Source organism: Mus caroli, chromosome 12 (assembly GCF_900094665.2).
Source record: "Mus caroli chromosome 12, CAROLI_EIJ_v1.1, whole genome shotgun sequence".
Classification (NCBI taxonomy): Eukaryota; Metazoa; Chordata; class Mammalia; order Rodentia; family Muridae; genus Mus; species Mus caroli.
In genome coordinates, this window is record NC_034581.1 from 70,357,204 (window position 1) to 70,369,908 (window position 12,705).

The 12,705-nt window shown below is 47.7% G+C and overlaps 1 protein-coding gene across 1 annotated transcript in view; it reads left to right on the forward strand.

Annotated features, from left to right (window-relative positions):
* Positions 1-286: 286 nt before the first annotated feature.
* Positions 287-12,705, forward strand: part of LOC115032807 (nesprin-2-like) — an 88,847-nt gene continuing 76,428 nt past the window's right edge. Inside the window, exon 1 of the mRNA XM_029484927.1 lies at positions 287-443. The gene's annotated coding sequence lies outside the window, so the exon portion shown is untranslated. The remainder of the gene's footprint in view (positions 444-12,705) is intronic.

Genomic DNA, 12,705 nt, shown 5'->3' on the forward strand with positions numbered 1-12,705 from the left:
CTAGGCATCCACCCACCGTGAAGAAGTGAAACCCGCCTGAAAAGAGTTCTAGGAGAGTCGGCCTCCCCTTTGTCTCCAGCTACGGGTAGGCACGGAGGCGGAGGCCCGTAAACCTGCATTCGGAGTTAGTTCGTCACTCCCGCCACCTGCAAGGGTCTGGAAGGCGGAGGGAAAGTTGCGGTGGCCGCGGGGAGGCGGCTCCGCCCCCAGTGCGCTGCTCCGGGCGGCGGCGAGCGCGGGACTGGGCGGGCCGGGAGGCGCGGGGCGTGGTCTGTAGCCTCCAGTCCAGAGCGGAGCGCGCTCGGCTGCGCCGCAAGCCTTCGGCCGCACGGAAGAGCGAGCGGGAGAGCGATCGAGGGGCGCCATCGAGGCAGCGAGGCGAAGGGGGCGCGGAGTAGATCGGGTCGAGCTCCGGCCCTCGCCTCCCGGCCCGGCAGACAACGGTGAGCGCAGCCGCGGGGGGCTCCGCGCCCTAAAGCGCCCTGCGAGAGCGGGAGGGCGGGGAAGAGGCGGGCACGAGCCCTGCGGAGTCCCCAGAGCCCAGCGGGGAGCCCGGGGGGCCCACGGGAGTCTCTGGATGCCGGGCTCCCAGCCGGGCCGTGGGAAACTTCACCCGGGAGGGGACAGCGGGGCGCGCGGGGCGCTGTAAACTTAGCGGCGGGCGGGGCACCCTGGGGATCGCGGCGAGCGCCAGTGATTGGCGTTGGTGTCCCCGGCTTCTTTGTGTCACCTCCGGGCCCGGCCCGCGGGTGCACCCAGCTCGGCCCCGGGGCTCCCCACCGTCCCCCTAGCCCGGTCCAGGCGGGCGGGCTCGGCTGATTGTTTGCATTCCTCGCGTCACGCCTGGGCGGGAAAGATTTCGAACCGGGTGTTAGAACACTGAAGCTGCGGCGCAGAGATTGCAAAACCACGGGCGGCGGGAGGCTAGCCCTGGGGACCGGAGAACCTGCAGCCGGGGCGCACACTGTGGGCAGGACGCGGGACCCTTGTGTTGGAAGAGAAGAGGCGGGCGCGGCGGCCCTGAGCCTCGGCGGGGCGGAGAGGGGGCGCTGGGACCGCGGGGATTATAATTCCATTTTGATCGCTTGCGGTCTTTGTTGTCTGTACAATTGCCTTTAGGGTTTGACGGTAGCACCTGGTCCTCCTTACGGTCTCTCTCTTGAGTTCTGAAAAGATGCCCATTGTGGGAGGGGGCCCGTGGATTGCATCCAGGGCTGCTGGCTACAGGAGCCGCTGCCTGAGATGGAGGTGGAGAAGTCCAGTGTAACACTTGCCTTTGTGGACGCGCCTTATTTCCGAAAGTTGTTTTCCCCTCCCCTAGTGGAAGGGAGCGTCGGGACGGAGTGGCAGCAGGCGCGGTTGTGCACAGGCACCATGTAGTAGCTCGAGGCAAACCGGAGAGGGTCTCGGTGACCGTGGGACTTAACAAATGTTTGAAGAGTTTTATTTGAAGCAACTCCACCTGCTTCCCTAAAAGTTTCCATCCTTCCAAAGCTCTTGCTGGAGGTAATTCTGTGGCTGTGCTCGAATGTTCGGGTGGGGGCACAGTTAAGCAGACCTGGCCTCCTCGCAGCTCCCGTTCCAGTAAACGCCATCATGGGAGAAGGAGCATTCGGTTTTTATGGCCTAGGATTTTTGACGTGTTTACACGCTTCAACGCATGACTGGGGCTCCAGTTTTCTTTCTGGAAAATTCTCAAGACTTCCAAAGGCTTTCCCTGCGGTGGCTACTGTGTGGCCTCTGTCCTGCCTGTCAGCTGCCTCCTCCTCTGCAACTCCCCACCCACTCGGGGTGGTGGGAACAGGTGTAATACACATAAAGTTTTATTAGTGAAGACGCTGGCGAAGATAAAAATGAGTAAACCTTGGAAGGGTTTTGGTCTTTGCCTACCTAGTTGAGTTAAAAAGCTTCTTCCGTTTGGTTTTGTTTGGATACAGGGTCTCTGGTAGTCAAGGATAGCCTTGAATTTGTTACATAATTGAAGCTGGCTTTGAGCTCCTTATTCCAGCCCAGGTGCTAGAATTACAACTTTCAGCCACCAGCTCGTGATTTAACAGCTTCTATTTGAATTTTTAAAAATCCCAAATTAAACCACTTTGGATCAACTTATCTGATACAGTAAGATTCTCTCTCTTTAAAAAAAAAAAGAGTAAGTTTACCCACTTAGAAATGTTATTAGCGTTTCAATGGACTCGGGCTAATGGTGTTGCTGGATACTGCCTGTGTTTACAGGGCTGAGTCACAGTGGGTTGAGTCTTGTGTGCCCTCAGTAGCACCAGTGAAAGTTTACTGGAGGATTCAAAGCAGAATAGGTCCCATTCTAGCAACTGCCAGGGACGAAAAGCCACTTATCATTCATTGGTTGTGACTCATCATGTGTCTAGGTAGCGATTTCCAGTAATTTCACAAACATTCATATCTGCCAATAGGCTCTTGCAATGTGCCAACCACTGGGCTGGACAGTGGGAGACCCAAATAATACAAGTGGTCATTCGTGAGGTGCTTATTTTGAATGTACGTATAGCCTGTGGTTATCTTGCTCATCCGTAAGCATTTATTGAGTATGCAGGTTGCATTGTGCTAGAGGTGAGGGCATTGGGGAGACTATAGAGTGCTAGGTGTGGGGACTCTAGAGTGGACAAGGCAGCTGGGGTCACTTCCTTTATATACTGGAGAAAGTAGGTGGAAAATAAAATACATTATCAAACTAACAGCACGCTTTGTACTTTATTTGCTTATCTACTAAGGATTAAACTCATGACTTCATTTACGTTCTCCCAGTGAGATATACCCCAGCCCCTTTCTATTTCATTTTGAGACCAGGACTTGTCAAGTGGCCGCAGGCTGGCTTTGAACTTGTTTGGGATCTCCCAGTGTGCTCCACTGTGTCCAGTTTAATCACAGTGTTTGAAGCGTAAAGTACATAACCTCCTACTCCTGTTCCGAACTCTCTAAATGCCCTTCTGGGTCCCTCTGGTGGGCATAGACCTGCGGGGGGGCGGGGGGCGCTCCTGGAGCCACACCCCTTCCAGTTTCTGGTCCTTCATCCTTTTACCCATCCCATGTCACCTCTGCTCTCTCCTCGCCTTGCCCAAGTGTCTTAGGTACAGCAGCTTTCTTGCTGCTAAGGGTCTTTGCTCTGCCTGAGATGTGGTCCCTTCCCTGCTATCCTCATTGTAGCCTCCATCCATAGCTCAATGCGATTGTCTCAGTGACTCCCAGGTTTAAAAATCACACCCTAGCAACTCCCATTCTTCCTTCATAACTTTTGTCTCCATTGCACCTATGGCTGCCTAATGTATAATGCATCCCTCACTAATTTATAATTTGTTGTCTCGTACTAACACATTGCTCCCACCCCCCAACTCTCTCTGAGCCATCTTACCCACCGCTTTATCTTCTTTCTTTTTTTGAGACAGAGTCAGGTAGCCCAGGCTGACCTTGAGTTTGCTATGGAATTGTGGACAATCTTGAACCCATCTTCTTACTTTTACCTCCCAAGTGTTAACGACAGGCGTGAGCCATGGAAGCCTGCCTTACTACTATGTGCTTAGGATCTAGAAGAGTGCCTGGTGTGCAGTAGGTCCCCCTTATTGTCACGTAGAAGGAAGTGAATGATGGGAGCTGAGGCGGACTAGCCAATGGGTCCTGGAAGGTGACAGTGGTACTTGAAAGGGGGAGGGAAGTAACTTTGCCATGGGTGGGATGAGAGATTGTGGTGTGGAGACCGGCTTGGAAGGGGATCATGCAGAGGCCCAGCGTGTGCTGAGCCCTTGAGGCAGCAAAGAGCCTGGCTGCTGTGAATTTATGTGTCACTGTCATTAGGCACTCTACTACGAAGGGAGTATAGAAAGAAATGATGGATGTTGTGGTTTGAACAACTGTAACCCCAGCCGAGCTAAGAGGCCTGGCTGAGCAAGACTAAGACTCTATCTCAAAAAGTGAAAAGAAAACAAAAGGGAGGAGAGGCACGCAAATTGAAATCAGGTGCAGCTCATGCAGGGCGCCATCTTGGAAGTCATGTGGACTCCCTGTCTGTACTCTTTATTTGTCCCATTTTATGGTTCGAAAACTCCGGAATTGGGGGACGATTGCGTATGTCAGAGCCTGGGGTAGGAGGTCTCTGACCTGAAGCTTCTGGATTTCACTACTGCACCAGAGTCAAAGGATTCATCCCAGTGCTGATGGATCTGCAGCGGGAAGAAGGCCCACTGCAGTGCTCAGTCCACAGTGACAGAAGTCAGAGCTTCCCAGACTGTGGGGTGTGGTGGGGGAGGGGAAGCGCCTGAGTCTGTCCAGGAGTAGGACAGGCCAACTGGGAAAACAGCAGAGCCGTTTTCCCTGCTGTAACTGTTATGAGAAATGTCAGTGAAGTGATACATTAGTTAAGAAGTAGTGTTGAGAGAAAATAGAGCTTATTCTTCAAGGCTTCACGGTGGGATGTTTAAAAGCAAACAAGAACCAGGTGTGGTAGTCACAGCTGTAATCCTAGCACTTGAGGTGGAGGCCAGAGGGTAGAGAGTTCAAGGCTACGTAGCCAGTCTACATGAGACCTGGTTGCAAAAAACTGAAAGCACATGAGACCTTGTCTCAGAAAATTAAATCCAGAATAAAGCAAACACCGCCCTGCCAAGTCCCCAAACCAAAAAGTCCCACCTAGGCTTGGGAGTGTAGCTCAATGTTAAAGACCATGTCGAAAGTATGTGAGCTCCCCAGCAAAACACACACACACAGAGGCAGAGTGTACTACACATGTACAGACATGCACACCATATACATTATATACACATGCATTCACACAGATACTACATACCCACATTGTATATACACACAGACACTGTATATATGCGCATATACAGTATGCATACATATACACTGTATACAGATGTATATACACACAAACACTGTATATATACACACACACATACAATACATACACACATGCATACACACATATATACACTGTACACACACACACACACACACACACACACCAATGGGTCTGGGAGAGGGGAGGCAGAGACACATGCTTTTACTATCACAGTGCTTTGTGTCAAATGCCCTTTTTTCTGCTTTCACAAACTAAAACATTATATCTGAGGTAGAATAAAATCACCTTTGATTAGTACCCGAAAATCTTCATGAACTTGTAGGTTATAGGTAATATTCTTTCCTGATTCTAACTTTAAATTGTCCTTGCTTTACTGGAATACCAATATTTAAGTTGCTCTTTTTTTTTTTTTTTNCGAGACAAGGTTTCTCTGTATAGCCCTGGCTGTCCTGGAACTCACTCTGTAGACCAGGCTGGCCTCGAACTCAGAAATCTGCCTGCCTCTGCCTCCAAAGTGCTGGGATTAAAGGCGTGCACCACCACTGCCCTGCTTAAGTTGCATTTTTTAACTTTAACTTTAGTTACGGATGTGTGTGCATGTGCACATCTGCACGAGTGTGTGTGTGTGTGTATGTGCATGTGAATTCTGGTACTAGACTGGGACACTGGTTCTCTGGAGCCAGCCTTACAGAGGGTCGTGCTGGCAACTGAACTTGGATCCTGAGGAGGAAGAACAGCAAGTGTTGTAAACTGCTGACTCATCATCTTTCCAGTGGGGGAGGGGCAGTATTTTAATTATTTTGGAGGGACTGCCATAGAGATCTCACTATGATGCTCAGGTTGGTCTCAAAGTCCCGGGCTCAAGCCTTCTTACTGCCTCTGTTTCCTTAGTAGCTAGCACCCTAGCCCTGTACCACCACAGTTGACTTTCTATATTTGGACTCCAATATAGATAATGTGAAACTATCTCTCCTCTGGCCTCCCTCATTTCCCCAAGCCTCCTTTCCACACAATCACTGGAGAGTTTGACTGATGGATCTGAATTTCTGGGATGGATCTGAATTTCTGGGATGGGATTTCGTATTCTCTCTGCGTCTTTGCTTTGACTTTCGAAAGTTCGCTCATGTCAGTCCATCAGGAGAGCTTCCCTTCTTAGGATTTATTTATTAAAATTTTCATTTATTAGTGAGTGTGTGTATGTGTGTGTATGATGCGTGTGTGCGTGCAGGCACTAACCAGCTTTTTAGATCAGGGCTCTGGGAATCGAACTTAGGTCCTTGCTTGCTTGTGAGGTTTTACCTGCTGAGCCACACCTCAGCTCTTTAAAAAAGCGTTAAAAATTTTTTAAAAAGTTAAAATTTGATGCCTAACTTTAAAAAAGCTTTTATTATTTTTACATTAATCATTGTTGATATGTGTGATGTGTGTGTTGGTTCCTTAGTGCCCAGGCATGTGTATGGAGGTCAGAGGAAGACATCAAGTAATTGATTCTCTCCCTTAACCTTTTCGTGGGTTCGGGGGATCAAATTCAGGTTGTTAGGCTTGGTGACAGGTGCCTCTCTCCCCTGAGCCATCTCTGTAGCCTTTTATAAACTAAATTATAATTTACAATTTTATTATTATTTTTAATCAGACATGTTTGTATCTTTCTTGCATTTTTTTCCCTTATGTTTTCAGCATTCTTTGTGAAATTGTCTTAAGTCCTTTGTCAGATCCCCAGTTTTGTCTGCTGTGACAGAACACTCCAGACTGAACAGTTTATAGGATACAGACTTTACCAGAAGGTTAAGACTTTAGAGGACCTTATTGCTCATTGTCCTTCAAGGGAAGGTCAAGATCAGTAAGGGCAGATGCCACCGTGACATCAACAATCCACGTCTGCAGGCCAAGCCCCTTGTGGTCTCTTAAAGGTCCCACCTCTTAGTGCTGTTGGGATGCTGATTAAATTTCATCATTTGGAGGAGCAGTTTCAACCAGAACAGAATCTTGCATTACCTTTGCAGTTACTTTTCTGGGTTCTAGTTCTGATTTATTGGTTTATTCTTCATGGACTGTACTTCTGTTATTCTAGAAAAGTCACAAAGATTTTTCTGATTTTTCTGTTCTAAAAGGATTTACAGCTGTGCTTGCACATTTAGGCCCAGGAACTTTCTTTTTGTTTCGAGCATGAAGTGCGAGGGTAAGTCCACTCCACCCCTGCCAGCATTGTTGAATGTTAGGAAGCAGTGTCTGGAGACAGGGTTTAGAGGCATTTGTTACCAGCATCTAGGACCTAGAGACCAGAGAACCTTGAAGTGTCCTGCAGTTGGAGAGACCTCCTCACAGAGCATCATTTAGCAGAGAGGTTGGGGGATCTGGAGCTCTCTAATCTTTTCCTCTTTACCTGATTTCTTCTTTCCTCCTTTTTAATGTTTTCTTTCATTAGAAATGTAACGAATGTATGTGTTCATGTACACTCATGTTTGCTGTGGCATACATGTGGAGGTCAGAGTATAAGGTGTGGGAATTGGGTCTCTCCTCCAACACGAGGCTAACAGGGATTGAGCTTAGGTGTCAGGGTTGGTGGCAAGTGCCTTTACTTGCTGAGCCCTCTCACTGGCCCAAGAATTGTAAAAACCCTATTTTTTTTATTTCTGCTCGTGGCTGTTGGGCATCATTCTTTATGCTCTCAGTAATGATCGCAGCATATTACGGCTTCTCTGTAAGTGTCCTTACACCACTTCCTGTGGGTTGTGAAAACCCTAGGGTGGTGTGCTCCCCTCCCTTCCCCCTTTCCTCTCCTCTCTCCTTCTCTCCCCTACCACTCACTCACCACAGTGTCTTGATACTTTGGCTAGGTCGACCTTGAACTTGTAGCATGCTGCTGCTTCTGCCTCTTGAATGCTGGGATTATGGTCGTGGTTCACCACACCAGCATCTTCTGCTTTTTTGAGTTTGGCACTATACTTATGTCTTGTCTTCTTGTTTGTTCTAAAGTCCACACTATAATAATAAGAAAACATCATGTATTCACTCACTTAGTACCTCTGGGTGCTTATGGGCTTTATTTTACTTCATTATACGAGAAGAAGAAGAAGAAGAAGAAGAAGAAGAAGAAGAAGAAGAAGAAGAAGAAGAAGAAGAAGAAGAAGAAGAAGAAGAAGAAGAAGAAGAAGAAGAAGAAGAAGAAGAAGAAGAAGAAGAAGAAGAAGAAGAAGAAGAAGAAGAAGAAGAGGAGGAGGAGGAGAAGGAGGAGGAGGGGAGGAGGAGGAAAGATTTCTGTAGGTGATTAGATTCTTAAATACAGCCTAGTTGATAAAAAATAAATTTTGAAGGAAGAAATGAAACTCAGAAATCAGAAACAAGGTTTCATGTAGCCCAGGCTAGCTCCAACTAGCTATGTCGCCAAAGATGGCCTTGAATTCCTGATTGCTTTTCCTCTACCTCCTGAGCGATGAGTTTAAAATCAAGCATGGGCCAGCATATCCAGGAAAACAAGCAATTGTCTAGCCTTCTACCATTTTGGGGCTAGAGGGTCTATTTGGAGTCCTGCCTGGCCTGGACCTTGTTATGTAAACTAGGCTGACCTTGAACTTATCACCCGCCTACCTATGCCTTCCAAGGGGCAGATCTTCAAATGTGCACTACCATACCCAGTCTGTAGATCAGTCTTAAGCTGGGCTGGCTGATGTATTAGACAGTTGTAGCAAACAGAGCATCTAGGGATCTCTAGAGCATCATACAAGCACAACTGTTGTCTTGGGGGTGCCCACAGTCAAGTCTGCCTGGCACGCTAGATTTTCTTTCCCCTGACAGCATCAGGAGGAGGGGAGTAGGAATCTGTCCCTGCTAACATTTACCAGGCCCTGGGAAGCTCCGAATGATGCATTTGAAAGCATTTCTCCCCACTGGTGTGTAAGTTGAAAAGCAGCTGCTTCTAGTCCTCGGGCCAGAGAAACTCATCTCACAAAAGTCAGCTTCGAGCACTTGTTTTCCCGTCTGTCGGTGATGGGACTTCAAGGCGAGACGCGGTTTTCAATCCCTTTGGAGCGTGCCATCTGCTTTGGCTCTGGCTGCCTTTCCTCCTCCTTTTGGGTACCACCGTCGTTTATGATTTATGTCAGTGGATAAGGCGCTCCTCTCTGTGTACTCAGATCACGTGCCTGGTCATTTTGTCAGTATCTATTGGATACGGCGAGTTCTGGTACCAAGATGAAAATCAGCTTTTAGCTAGTTGTCTAATGGGAGAAATGCCCGCACATCACTGTAGTGAGGTCTGTCACTGGTCATCACTGGGGTAAAGGTGAGCACATAGCAACTGCTTCTCAAAGTGTAGTCTGGGACGCTGGGCATGGTGGTTTGTGCCTGTACTCCCGGCACTCCGAAAGCAGAGGCAGAAAGAATGCCAAAAGTTCAGGGCCAACTTTTTCTGTATAGTGTGTTCCATACCTGTCTGGGCTACACAGTCAGACAACAGGAAACAAAAGTATGGTTTGGGCGACCAGTTTTCAGTCTATAGATAGAATCAAACACTGGATGATGGGGCCATTGGTCTGTCTGTAAACAAGCCTGGAAAGGCTCTCTGTTGCGGGTTCCAGACTGAGCCACTGGGGTGGAGGAGAAGAGGCTAGCGGAGAATTCTCCCAGCTCCTAAAGTCTGTGAGTTTTGGTTTAGCAATGCGGCATTTCCGCCAGAGTCTGCAGGGAACACTAGGTGGAACGGAGAAGGCTTCATATAGAAAACCCTAGCTGTAGTATGGTTATGGTGGCTTGTGTCTGTAATCCCAGTATCTGGAAAGACTAGGGCTTGATGACATTCTTGCCTAACATACAGTGCCAAAGCCCCTTGGTTTGGTCCTCATACCTGCATAAAGCAAGTGTGGGCACACACCTGTCATTCTAGTGCTCAGAGAGTGGAGATAAGGACCAAAGTGAGTCTGGAGTCAGCCTGGGCCACAGAGGACACTAGCTCAGAAATAGACAGACAGACAGACAGACAGACAAGCGGCAAGTAATTAGAGGCCGGGAGGGTAAGGGCATTCTGCCTCTTTAGCTGATTGGCTCTGGAGCTCACATGGGCCCGAGAACTGACTCCTGAAAGTTGTGCTCCGAATTCCACATATGCCCATAGTAAATACATAACAAATACGGCAACCAAACTCTCAACCCTCTACCCAAATGAATTATGATATAGATGAAATGAAAATTCAAAAGTGATCAAAAATTGTGTCTGGTCCTAGAACAGTAGTAAGTCGATTTTTGAAACATTTAACTAGAAAGATTTCTGATGTTCTCCAAAGCGGAGATAACAGTGAATGAACCCCGTGTAGCCATTCCTGGTGCCCGTGATGACCGCACTGAACACCGTCACCTTTCCCCAGAGGCTGGAGAGTTTGGAGATAAACACTATGTATTGTATCATTTCACCTGTAAGAAACTGGGCTTTACATTATTTGGTTTTTACGATGCTCCAGACAAATTTGAAGCCGATTTACATGAAGTATGGATAAATTTCTTTAGAGCTCACTTGTACAAAGATGAATAAAAGAAAACCAGTGTGGCCATAAATATCCATCTGATTAGTCTAAAGTCATTGCAGGTAAGCAGGCTTGTTATTACTCTGAGTATTATTAAAATTTTATGTACTGCAGTATTGTGTTAACATCTAGCACATTCTATTTACAGATTATGTTTCAGAATAATACAATGTATAATACCTCCATCCCACTAAAATTGAGTTGTGCTTGCAGGGATACTTCGAATTTGAAAGGCAGGTTTTGGGGAAAGGGGAGGTATGAGAAGGTTTTGAAGGGTTGGAGGGCAGAGTTTTACATGTTAGTTAAGACGTCTCATGACTCATTCCAGCAGTTCAGCTCTCCTTGGGCTGAGGCTGTAGCTCAGTGGTAGACATGTGTTTGCCATGTGGGAGGCCTGGGTTCTAGCCCCAGAACCAAAAGAAAAAACCGAAATCAAAACAAACCACACTGGTCTTAGTGTCCCTATGTGCAGTGTTTTCTTCAAGGTTATAATAACATGGTTTGGCAGAGACCAGCCTCTGGGATGTTTAGTTTTATGGAGAGAGAGGGCAGAACTCATTTGCACAGGGACTACCTGTTTTTCTCAGGCTCAGGAACCGAGTATGGTATCAGGAGGGCAAGGCTGATTTTATCACCTATGACTAAGATCTTCATGCTTAGCTGCTTCGGTGTGAGTCATTAATTAAGGGCTCATACCATAGGAGTTAGCTAATTCTCACTTAAAAACGCTGCTCGCTCAGGAACAGGGCTGGCTACGGTTCAGATGACCACCTTCAGGCTTGTCTCTAAAGCCTTAAACAACGTTCAATCCAGTTAGTTATCTGTGGATGAAATGATGTAGTGTGTGGGATTTATTCACATCAAACACCATTCATGAGCATTCTCCAGGCCCCTCAAATGGATACAAAAACCCACCACCCAAAGATCTAGGAGGCGTGACAATTCTGTGGCAGGCAACATGGGAAGGGATTGTTGGGCACGCTAACGTGTGGCGAAACCGTTGGTTAACAAGTTTGAGCTGCGGGTTCAGAAAGGAAAGCAAACGCTGAAAAGGAGCCGTGACTATAAATTCTGTGTTAAAAGTGGAATGAGTGTTTATTATCTGCACTTCCAGGTTGGCATCGAACACGGGTTCTTGGGCGTGTGCTCATCAAAACATCCTTCATAGTCGCCCGTTTGGTGATATCGAGGAAAAGTTTCCCCTGGGAAGCTATAAGGGCACAACCAAGAGCTTTAAAAGAGAGGTTGCCACCGTCGAGGCTTTTGTGCTTGTCTTCTCATTTCGGGAAACTTCGACTCTGTTGGGTAATAATTCATTTTATGATTCGTTTCCTCCAGGACGGAGTGTTTTCCCTTCTGGCCTGCATGAAAAGACACTCCTGGCTGTCTCCCCCCCCCCCCCAGCCAACAATTGAGTTAGAAAGGTTCTTTGTGGGTGCTGTTCCTGGGAGTCAGAGGGTGAGCCGGCTTCGTCTGTGAGTCATCTCGTTGTCTCACGGTTGGCTCTGTGTTTTCTTAGCAACGGCTGCAGATTTCAGGTCTGAGCAGGGAAAGCGTGTTTTGAAATGACCTGGCGTATTCTTTTGGGATCTGCGTGCATGCCCAGGAACCCTTGTAAAAGTGTACTGAATATACTGCAGAGAACGGGAGAATGTACATTTGCCCTGCCCCTATTTCTTAAGCAATTTCTGTTCTGAGTTGTATGTGGGGGCAACTAGGTGGGCAGAAGTCAGAGCAGAAGGAGAGAAATGAGTCCTGAACACTGTCAGTCTGTCTATAGATGCCCCAGGCCAGGCACCATTGACTAGGGTCTTGAACACATGTTGAACTCTGCTCCCCTGTGTCACTATTGATCTTGGAACTGTGATGTTTAGGAGCTCTGGTGCAGTGGCGTTGAGAACGTGGTCCCTTAAGTCAGGTTGACATTGACTCAAGTCCTGGCTCTGGCCCGTAGGAACTGTATCAGCTGGAGTGGAGGAGAGGTGAGGTTAAAGAACTGCATCTTTATAGGGGTTCTGAGTATTACTGTGTAAGGCAGGGAACAGCACAATACTTACAGAACATTTGGTCCTAAGTTCTCCTTACTGTGGGCATTACTGTTGTGGCAAACACCCGACTAAAGGAGAGAGGGTTTATCCAATCAGCCATGGTGGGGAGGCGTGGATGGCACTGAAGTGTGCAATCAGGAAATAGAGGTAGAAAGGAACACTGCTGGTGATCAGTGGCCTTTCTCCTTCTAATCCCCCTTTAAAAGACAGTCTCTAATAGCCCAGGTAAGACTTCAGATGCATTGAGCAGCTGAGCATGCTAGCACTCCTGATTTCCCTGTGAACTCTCTTTTAGCTTTCTCCCTCCCCT